Here is an 8,744-nt window from a genome sequence, read left to right on the forward strand (position 1 = left end):
TTTTTTTGGCTTTCTAATGTTTTGTTTATAATATATATATATATATATATATAGTCATTGGTAATTTTTGAAAGACACTTAATTGCAAACATTTGAACTCGATTGATGGTTGATGATCAATTTAGTCATACTTCTCATATTATGGAGGATCCAATGACCAAGAAGTTGTGCGGAGTGCAGACGGGGAGAACTGTCCGTATAAGCATCGGGTACCTAGCGGTACCCGCACGCGGTACCGCTGGGTACCCAGTGCTTGTGCGGACGGTGCGCACTCTGCACCTAATAATTTTTCCATTGATAGATCACGACGGATCTGAAAATCAAGTTCTTAAATATGTAGAAATAATGCTTATTTGTAGATTTTTGAATGTGACATTTGGTTCATTTTTACCCAAAAAAATTGATGATCCATCAAATAGTAAAAAAATGTTCTACTTACCATTTTGTGTTTTTCAGATATCTTTATGACTTAATTCAGAGTTAAACAATCTTTGGATATTTGATTAAGCTTTGCTAAAACTCACACATGCAAAAGCTTGAGGATGTTTGGCCCCTTAAGTAGTCTTGATAAATTTTCACTCATGTTGTTGGTTGCTTAATGGAGGCCTATTTTAATGGAGATCATAAACAAAGTTATTACTCTTTGATCATTATTTCTTAAAATTTTCAAAATTTTATAAAAGTGTTTGGATAATTATGCCTTAAAATTTTCAAAATTTTATAAAATGTTTCAAAAAATTCTCAAAATTTATGTAATCTTTCCTTCCCTCCCTTCACAAAATTTTATAAATATCCTTTAGGAGTTTTAGAGAGAGCAATTTTCCTATAAAAGCATGTCAAAAACTATCCAAAGAGTTACATAATTATGATTGATGTTAGAGATCCATAATTTTTTTAGTTAGGTTGTCTTCTCTTGAAAAATGGGGTGTCTGAGGTTTATATATCTAATGTTAAGGCTCTCTCTATTGCTCTTTCTTGAAAGAATTTGGAATTAAGGAGAGGCATTTAAAGTTTATATTTCTTGTGATAAGGCATCGATCTTTCTAAAAAAAAAAAGTTTGAATGCTCTTATTTAGGAGAAATTATTGTGTGCGGAATCCGAATGCATTCGGATTTCAATCATAGCTTGCCACATCAGCGGATGCACTCCGGGGCTCAATGCATCTAGTGATGTGGCACATGATGATTGACACAATAATTTCACCTTATTTAGACAAATTTAACCCAAGGATCATAATTTTTGCGGTTTTACTCTTTTTTAATAAAAAAGTGATAAATTATCATTATTTAAATAAATTTGATATGAGAATAGCTTGAGAGCTTGTGCCTATTTTCTACTAGAATTGTGAATTCTCTCTTTCTCCATCATATTTTATAGTGATATCGGCTTTGTTTGGGTTTGTTCTCTTGCTGTTTTTTAAATTAATTTTTTAGTAAAAAAAATTTATTTTTATACTAAATCACTTTAAGAAGCAATAAAAAAACCGTAGTACAAAAGAAGCCATAATCTAGTAGAAAAAATCATTTACATCTTCCAATGCAGCATCTTTTATTAAAATTCTCTTCTTTAATTTTCCTCTTACTTTCACATTGATGAGACCTTTCTCTCCATTAAAAGAGTAAAATCGTCTTGAAAACTCAACACTCCTCAAATCCTGATACTTTATTACTAAAATATTCATTTAATTACAAATTAAATTATATAATCAAAATTAACATTTAATTTTTCTTTCATCAGACCCAAAATAAAATTTCAAATTAAAATGATAAAATTTGCAATGTTAAGTTTTAATCAAAATATAGATTTTCTTTTTTCTTTTCTGTAAATATCTTCACTGCTGTTTCTGACACCATTTCTCACATAGGAAACCATATTCGAGTTTAGTGTGCATTAACGGATCTTGGCTTCTGTAAAGAATCCGATTTTGGCTGTTATCCTAATAGGCTAATAAGCTGTATGTAGACCCGGTTAGGGTTGTCGGATCCAATAGCCAAACTTGTGCATGTAACAAAGAAAATCGTCACAAAAATATTACTAAAAATCTTCAAATAATATTAAATTATTAAAAGCTTGTAACAAATCTAAATCAAATGCAAACTTCAACGAAATAAGAATTATTTCAACTCAAAATTATTACTGAAATAAAATTAAATTGAAAATAAATAAAAATCCACTTAATAAAAACATTCAAATTAAATTTCTTAGTTAAATCACTAACGATTATCTTTGATATCTAAAATATCAAAGAGTATAATACACAAAGATATTTCTTTCAAAATTAAAATGACCGTCTTTCGAGCTTTAATTCCGCTCTTGCAGCAGATTCGCCATCAATTCCTCTACTACCTTTGTCGTCACCGTCGTCATCGCGGGGATGATGGTGATACTTTATATGCAGGATAATTTCAGCTGAAGCTTCTTCTTTGCATTAAACTTAAAAGCATATATTTATGTTGCGGTGGAAGACAGTGTTTTTGAAAAACGTGGCATTGAGTTGCTGGAGCCAGAAGAGTTTTCCGGCAGAGGGGTAATTGGCCGTGTAACACGCCGCCGATGAGGAATGGCCGGAAGACAAAGTTGCCACATATTCTTCAGTCCAGCTGGTACTGTTATATATTAGCATCCTAATAAAAAATTAAAATTTTATTTAAAATATCATATCTCAAATTTATAACTTCATCAAATTTTGAGCAATCCTTTATATGAATTATTATATTATATAAAAAATATTGCCTATATATGTTGATGTGGTTCGGATGAATCTAGAAGTACTTATTTATTCTATTTATTTTAGTAATTAAATCAATATATTATAACTCGTTTAGAAGTTATAATATATTATTGTTATACTATTTTATTAAGTTTAATATTATATTTAATGCAAACAATATAATCATTCATATAAACGATTGCATAAAATTTTATAAAGTTATAAATTTGAAATATGATACTTTACATAGAGATTTTTCTTAGAATGAGTATATAATTAGCACGTTTTCTCTATGGACAATTAAGGGATTAATCAACAAAATACAAATGCTAATTATATTATTATCTCAATTATTATTTACAAACAGAATAGAATAATAATTCTAACCAAAGCATGCATGAATACTGTAAAATATAGTATTATCTAAATAATTCTTTAAAATAAGAGATGAAATAAAATAATTAATGCCAAAAATATTTACCTGAAAATAGAAGCAGCTGAGCTGGTTTCCTCTCTAATAGAACTGTGTGATCAGAATTTTTTTCTTCATTCTCCTCCAAATGAGAAAATTGTTTTTTGATTTGATGAACCATACTAAAATGAAGAGATACAATATCGATCAACAATAAGCATAGAATTATTAAATTTTTTAAAAATATTATAAGAAGTTGAATATAACTAAATTATACAAAATAGAACTTCTACCTGAGCGGAAGAATATGCGGCAATTTCGTCTTCCGGTTATTCCTCGTCGGCGGAGGGTTACACGGCCAATTAGCTCTATGACGAGAAAACTCTTCTGGCTCCGACGACTCAATGCCACGTTTTTCAAAAACGCTTTCTTCCACCGCGACATAAATATTTGTCATTAAGTTCTATACAAAGAAGAAGCTCCAACTGAAATTATAATGGGTATAAAGTATCACCATCACCCCCACCATGTCGCCGCCGGCGACAAGATGGAAGAGGAAAAGATGGAGATACTGTTGCAAGAGCTGAATTAATTCTGAAAAGACGACCATATTGATATTGGAAATGGCGAAGCCTATATAAAATATATTGCATTTGCCGTTGCCTATCTCCTCCTTTCAGTCCCTGCAACTCGCCGCTATAAGCAAATCGTGAATTCCGTCACTGAGGCCGCGTGTTACATTTGAATGATTCGTCAAGTAAAACTACTTAACTAATTCCATCAGAGACGGCTATATGCTTTCAGATCAGTTTTTATAAAATTTAATTTCGATTTTACGTACTGGGGGGAAACATTTAAGATTATGTTGTTAGCTGTATATATAATAATAATAATAATAAACTTGGGGCTTGCTAGGGTTTCGCCCTAGCGTTTCCCTCGCGTTGCCAGGCCTCACTCTGGTGGGGCTGGCTCTCTTCTCGTTTCCAGGAAAGTGGTTCTTCTCCTTTTTCCTCTTTGCTAGTTCATTTTTGGTTTTGGCGGTGTTTTTCTTCCTCTGGCACGTGCCGGATGGCGCCGAAGCTTTCTGACCCTGGTTTTTTAGGGGGCTCACCTTCTTCTCATTCTTTTGTAGATGTTCTTCCGGGTTCTTCTGCTGGAAATGAGTTTCCTGAACTTAAGGTTTCTTCTTACCGTGGTTTGCCTTCCCTTTGGATTTCGGATCAAGAAATTAAGGCGTTGACAGTTCCTTTTCAGTTCTCTTTAGTTTATTTCTTTCCTGCTAAACGCCCGTCCCTAGATTCAATTCGTAATTTTTTTTTCAATCTCAAGCTCATTGGAGACGTATCAGTCATCACCTTGTTGGATTCGTCTCATGTCCTTATCAAGCTTGCTAATGACCTAGATTATTGCCACATTTTCTGCTATAGATCGTATCTGGTTTTTAATTGTTACATGAAGCTTACCAAGTGGTCTCCCCTTGTTGATGTCGGGGTTGAGTCGCCGGTGATCCCGATTTGGGTTTCTTTCCTGCTTCTGCGGCCTCATCTCTTTTCCCCACGAATTCTTCATGGCTCGGCTTCTCTCTTTGGCAAGCCATTAAAAATTGACACTGCAACTTCTTTTGGGTCTAGACCGTCTTTAGCTCGTGTTTTAGTTGAGCTGGATATCACTAAATCATACTCTGATAAGGTCTGGTTAGGTTCAGAGAAGCTTGGTTATGTCCAGCAAGTAGTGATTGATGATTTCCCTAATTTTTGTGCTGCTTGTCGTTGTATCGGACATGCTGTGGGAGGGTGTCGTCCTAAAGTTGATTTCTTGGATTCGGTTGTTTTGCCCCAAATTGTTAAACCTCCAGTTGAGGTTTCTCCTAACCCTATTGTGCCTGTTACTGTGAACCCTGTTGTCCCTTCTGTGTTGCATGCAGTGTAGGGTTTAGGTTGTAACATTGGTATTATTGAGGAAAATGTTTCTGTTTTGCTTCCTGTTATTGAGCTAGGGTCTCCGGTGCCTAATTCTCCTAACCCTTTTCCTGTTATTCTGCTAAACAATGTGATTTTTGTTGATGAGGTCATTGCCGTTGGGTCTACTGTGAAGCTTTCTGAGGATATTGTGGATGGTTTATCACCTTCTAATCAGGCCATTCGGGCTTGTGCTTCAGCTGGTTGTTGTTTAGGCTCTGCTGTTAATTCCTGTCCTGTGGTGGACGCAGCGTATGTTCTGTGTTTTTTAAATGGCACTCAGGTGCCTTGTGTGTCTGTGCAGGCTTCAGGTGATCTGTACCCTGAGTCTCGGTTGCCTGGCTCTCTGGTTATTGTGAATAAGGATAGTTCCCCGTCCACTTTGCCTGATTTTGTTGGGCTTGCCGATGTGGGTGTGGATGCTGCTCCTCCTTCTGTTTGTATGGATTGTGAGGGTGATTTGCCTACTGTTGTGGGTTTGGTGAATCATATTGATGCTAAGGGTGTGGGTGTAGTTGAGGTTTATGCTGGTGGTGATAATGGAATTACTTTGGATACTACTGCTGATTTTTGTGCTCTTTTTGAGGGCGATGATCCCTTGTCTAACAGTCTCCATGAGTCTCTTTTGAAAGTGCCTTTAACCTTTGTTTTGAAGGATGAATTGCATACTCATATTTCGAGGGATAGTGAGGTGGTTCGGGGTGAATGCATGGTTACATGCTGACAATTCCTCAGCTGATGGTGAAGATTTTTATGAGGATTACTTGGCTTCTCGACCGAAATTTCTTAAATGAAGTGTCAAACATAGAGCTCGTAATTCCAAAAAGAGCTGATCTCTTTTTGGGGTTGATTTGATTTTTGTGGAAGATGATGATGCCCCTCGGATGGCCATGGCTTGGTTGCAACCTTGACTCTCTTGGACGGCCCAACCCTGGCAACCAGGTGGCGGCTTGAGTCCTCTATCTTTTGATTTTTGCTCTCCCTTTGTGTTGTCTTTTTCAGCTTTTTGTATTTGTCTTCAGCTTGTGCCCTGTGTTGTTTATGGTCTCTTCTTGTATCACTACATTTTCTAATGAATTTTCTTTCCTTTAAATACATATATATATATATATATATACTGGTAGGGATGACCGGGAAAAGCTCCTATAAAACCTTGAGATAATTTAATTATTATTTTACTGAAGTTCGAATTGGATTTAGATTTGTTACTAGTATTTGAATGATTTAATATTATTTGAAGATTTTTTAAAAAATTTCTTAAGTGTTTAGGAATTTTTTTCATCCTAACAAATCTAAGTGAGAATGAAAAGGTAAAAGCAATCATGTGTATTGTATTTTGCTTAGAGATCGATCGGAAAGAATATCTATAATATTCATTCAGGGTATACTAATTATAAGAAAATATACACTTTTGCACGCAAAGATTTTGTTTGGGAAGACATTTTTACTATTTCGTAAAGCAATTTTTTAGTAACCACATAAAAATCATATGATGATGCAAGTAAATCCTTCGATTTCACATCAGTTTCTAGTTGATTATAAAAAAATTCATCAAAGGATTGAATTTCTCCTTCTTCCCAATTAGTATTTATGAAAGGGGAATTTTCGTCATAATTCAACATAGGATATTTCAACCGCACAAATTGAAGGAATATGAATAGAAATAATAGGTAACATATTAGAAACATCTAAATTATTGGAAGGTTTAGAAGCTTCCAAAGCATTGACCATAACAATAGAAACCACAGATATATTTTGATCCCCGTTATTCTTTCAAAACAAATAATGTCATTATGCAAAGTATTCTCATAATGCTCAATGATGCTATTTTCATAAACTACGTATCTTTAGAGGAATTGTTTGACTCAACCTGAAACTCAGAAGAAATATTATTTAATAGAGCAATTGTGACATTAGGATTAACTCCAATACTCTCATTCCGACCATCCTTGTAATTGTTAATACTATTAGGAATAACAAAATGATTATTTTCATTCGATATAGGATCTTGGGCAATAATCTTATTTCCGATAGGAACATTAGCAACTGAAAAAAAAAAATCATTAATTTTCTTCCTCAAATGGTGATGAAGAAAATAGTATTCATTTTTAATGTGACTCAATATTTTATAATGCTCAAAAAAGAGAGGGAACTCTTCCATCACAACTTTTTGCACATCTCCAAACATTTCTGGACCAAGCCATTCAAAGTTTGGGTAGTTGCTTAGTGATATCAAGTTCCACTAGGACTCTAACAAGTAGCAACAGAGGGTCAAGTATCGCAAGCATCAGTATTATCAGTTTTAAGAGGACACCCAAGAAGGGACCTTAAGCCATAAAGAATCCTAGGTGAAAATAAATTGGGCCTCAAATCGAGGAATGAAATCCAAATAGCAATAATAGATGATTTTACAACAATATAAAACAAAGGTGACCATTTAATCAGCTTTATAAAGCAGTTTGAAACATAATACGATCAGTGACAAAAAATCCTATTATTGTCAAAATCATTAGAGAGTTTAATTAAAACATGATTTTTTTGAGGCTTTGCTCTGATTTCGTCTTTGCTAGGGTTTCTCTCGCCCCTGCGTGGTGTCTCTGCCCGTCGTGGAGTTTCTCAATTTCGCAGTCAGGGAAGTTTTCCTTCATTTCTCTTCATTGTCTCTTAATTTCTATATGTTTTTTTAGCCGGCTTCCCGATTTGTCCTCCTCCAGCCGACTACCTAGAATGGATGTAAATTGAGTGATTGATCCGAACTTTTTGAATGGCCATTTGAATTCTCGTTGTTTTTATCGGAGGAGGAGTTTCTTACTTTGGCAGCACCTTTGAGGTCATTTATTATTTTAAAGATTTCTTGGTACTTTAATAAACTTACACTTTAGTTGTATTATACTTGTTAGATTCATCTAACCAAGACTGTCATCTGAAATTTTATCACACAAAAGCTTGAGGGAATTTGAACTCTTAAATAACCTTAAAAATTTTCAAATTATACTTTTGAGTGTTTGGCATAGACCATTTAGAATAAAATCATGGTGTTGTTTGCATGGTTATATTTATCTCACTAAATTATGATCTTAAGTTTGATGAAAAGGGAGTTTGGATGGTTTTAAAATCAATCTCTAAAGTTTTAGCCAAAATATTTGGGTGCTTTATATCTAATAATTATTTCAAAATGTGTGCTTAGTCATATGCATTTTATGGCGATGAATTAGTTTGATCATAATTTCACCTTTTAGAAGAGTCATCAAGTCTTTTGAGATGTAGGTTACAAGAAAGTGCTTCAGGAGGTTTTCTAAAATCGCTTTGCTTAAAATTATTTAAAATGATATAAAATATTACCTGCAAGAGACTTATTGGAGCTTTTATTCTGTACGGAGATCGGACGGGAGAATCGTCTGGTTAAGCACTGGGTACCCAGTTGTACCGAGTGCGGGTACCGAGATGGATACCCACCAATGGAATGACGTGGTGCATTTTTATTGGTCTCCGGACGCCCTCCGTGCTCCGCACAGAATAACTCTTCGACTTCTTATTGGGCTTGAATGTGTCAAATTTGAGTACATTTTATAAAATAATAATAAAAAAAAGCCATATGGTTAAAAAAATGCATATAAAGGTATGTTTGAGCTCAAAAATAGGTCCACATAACTACAAACAAAC

The sequence above is a fragment of the Dendrobium catenatum genome, unplaced genomic scaffold (assembly GCF_001605985.2).
Source record: "Dendrobium catenatum unplaced genomic scaffold, ASM160598v2 fragScaff_scaffold_637, whole genome shotgun sequence".
NCBI classification, from domain to species: domain Eukaryota; kingdom Viridiplantae; phylum Streptophyta; class Magnoliopsida; order Asparagales; family Orchidaceae; genus Dendrobium; species Dendrobium catenatum.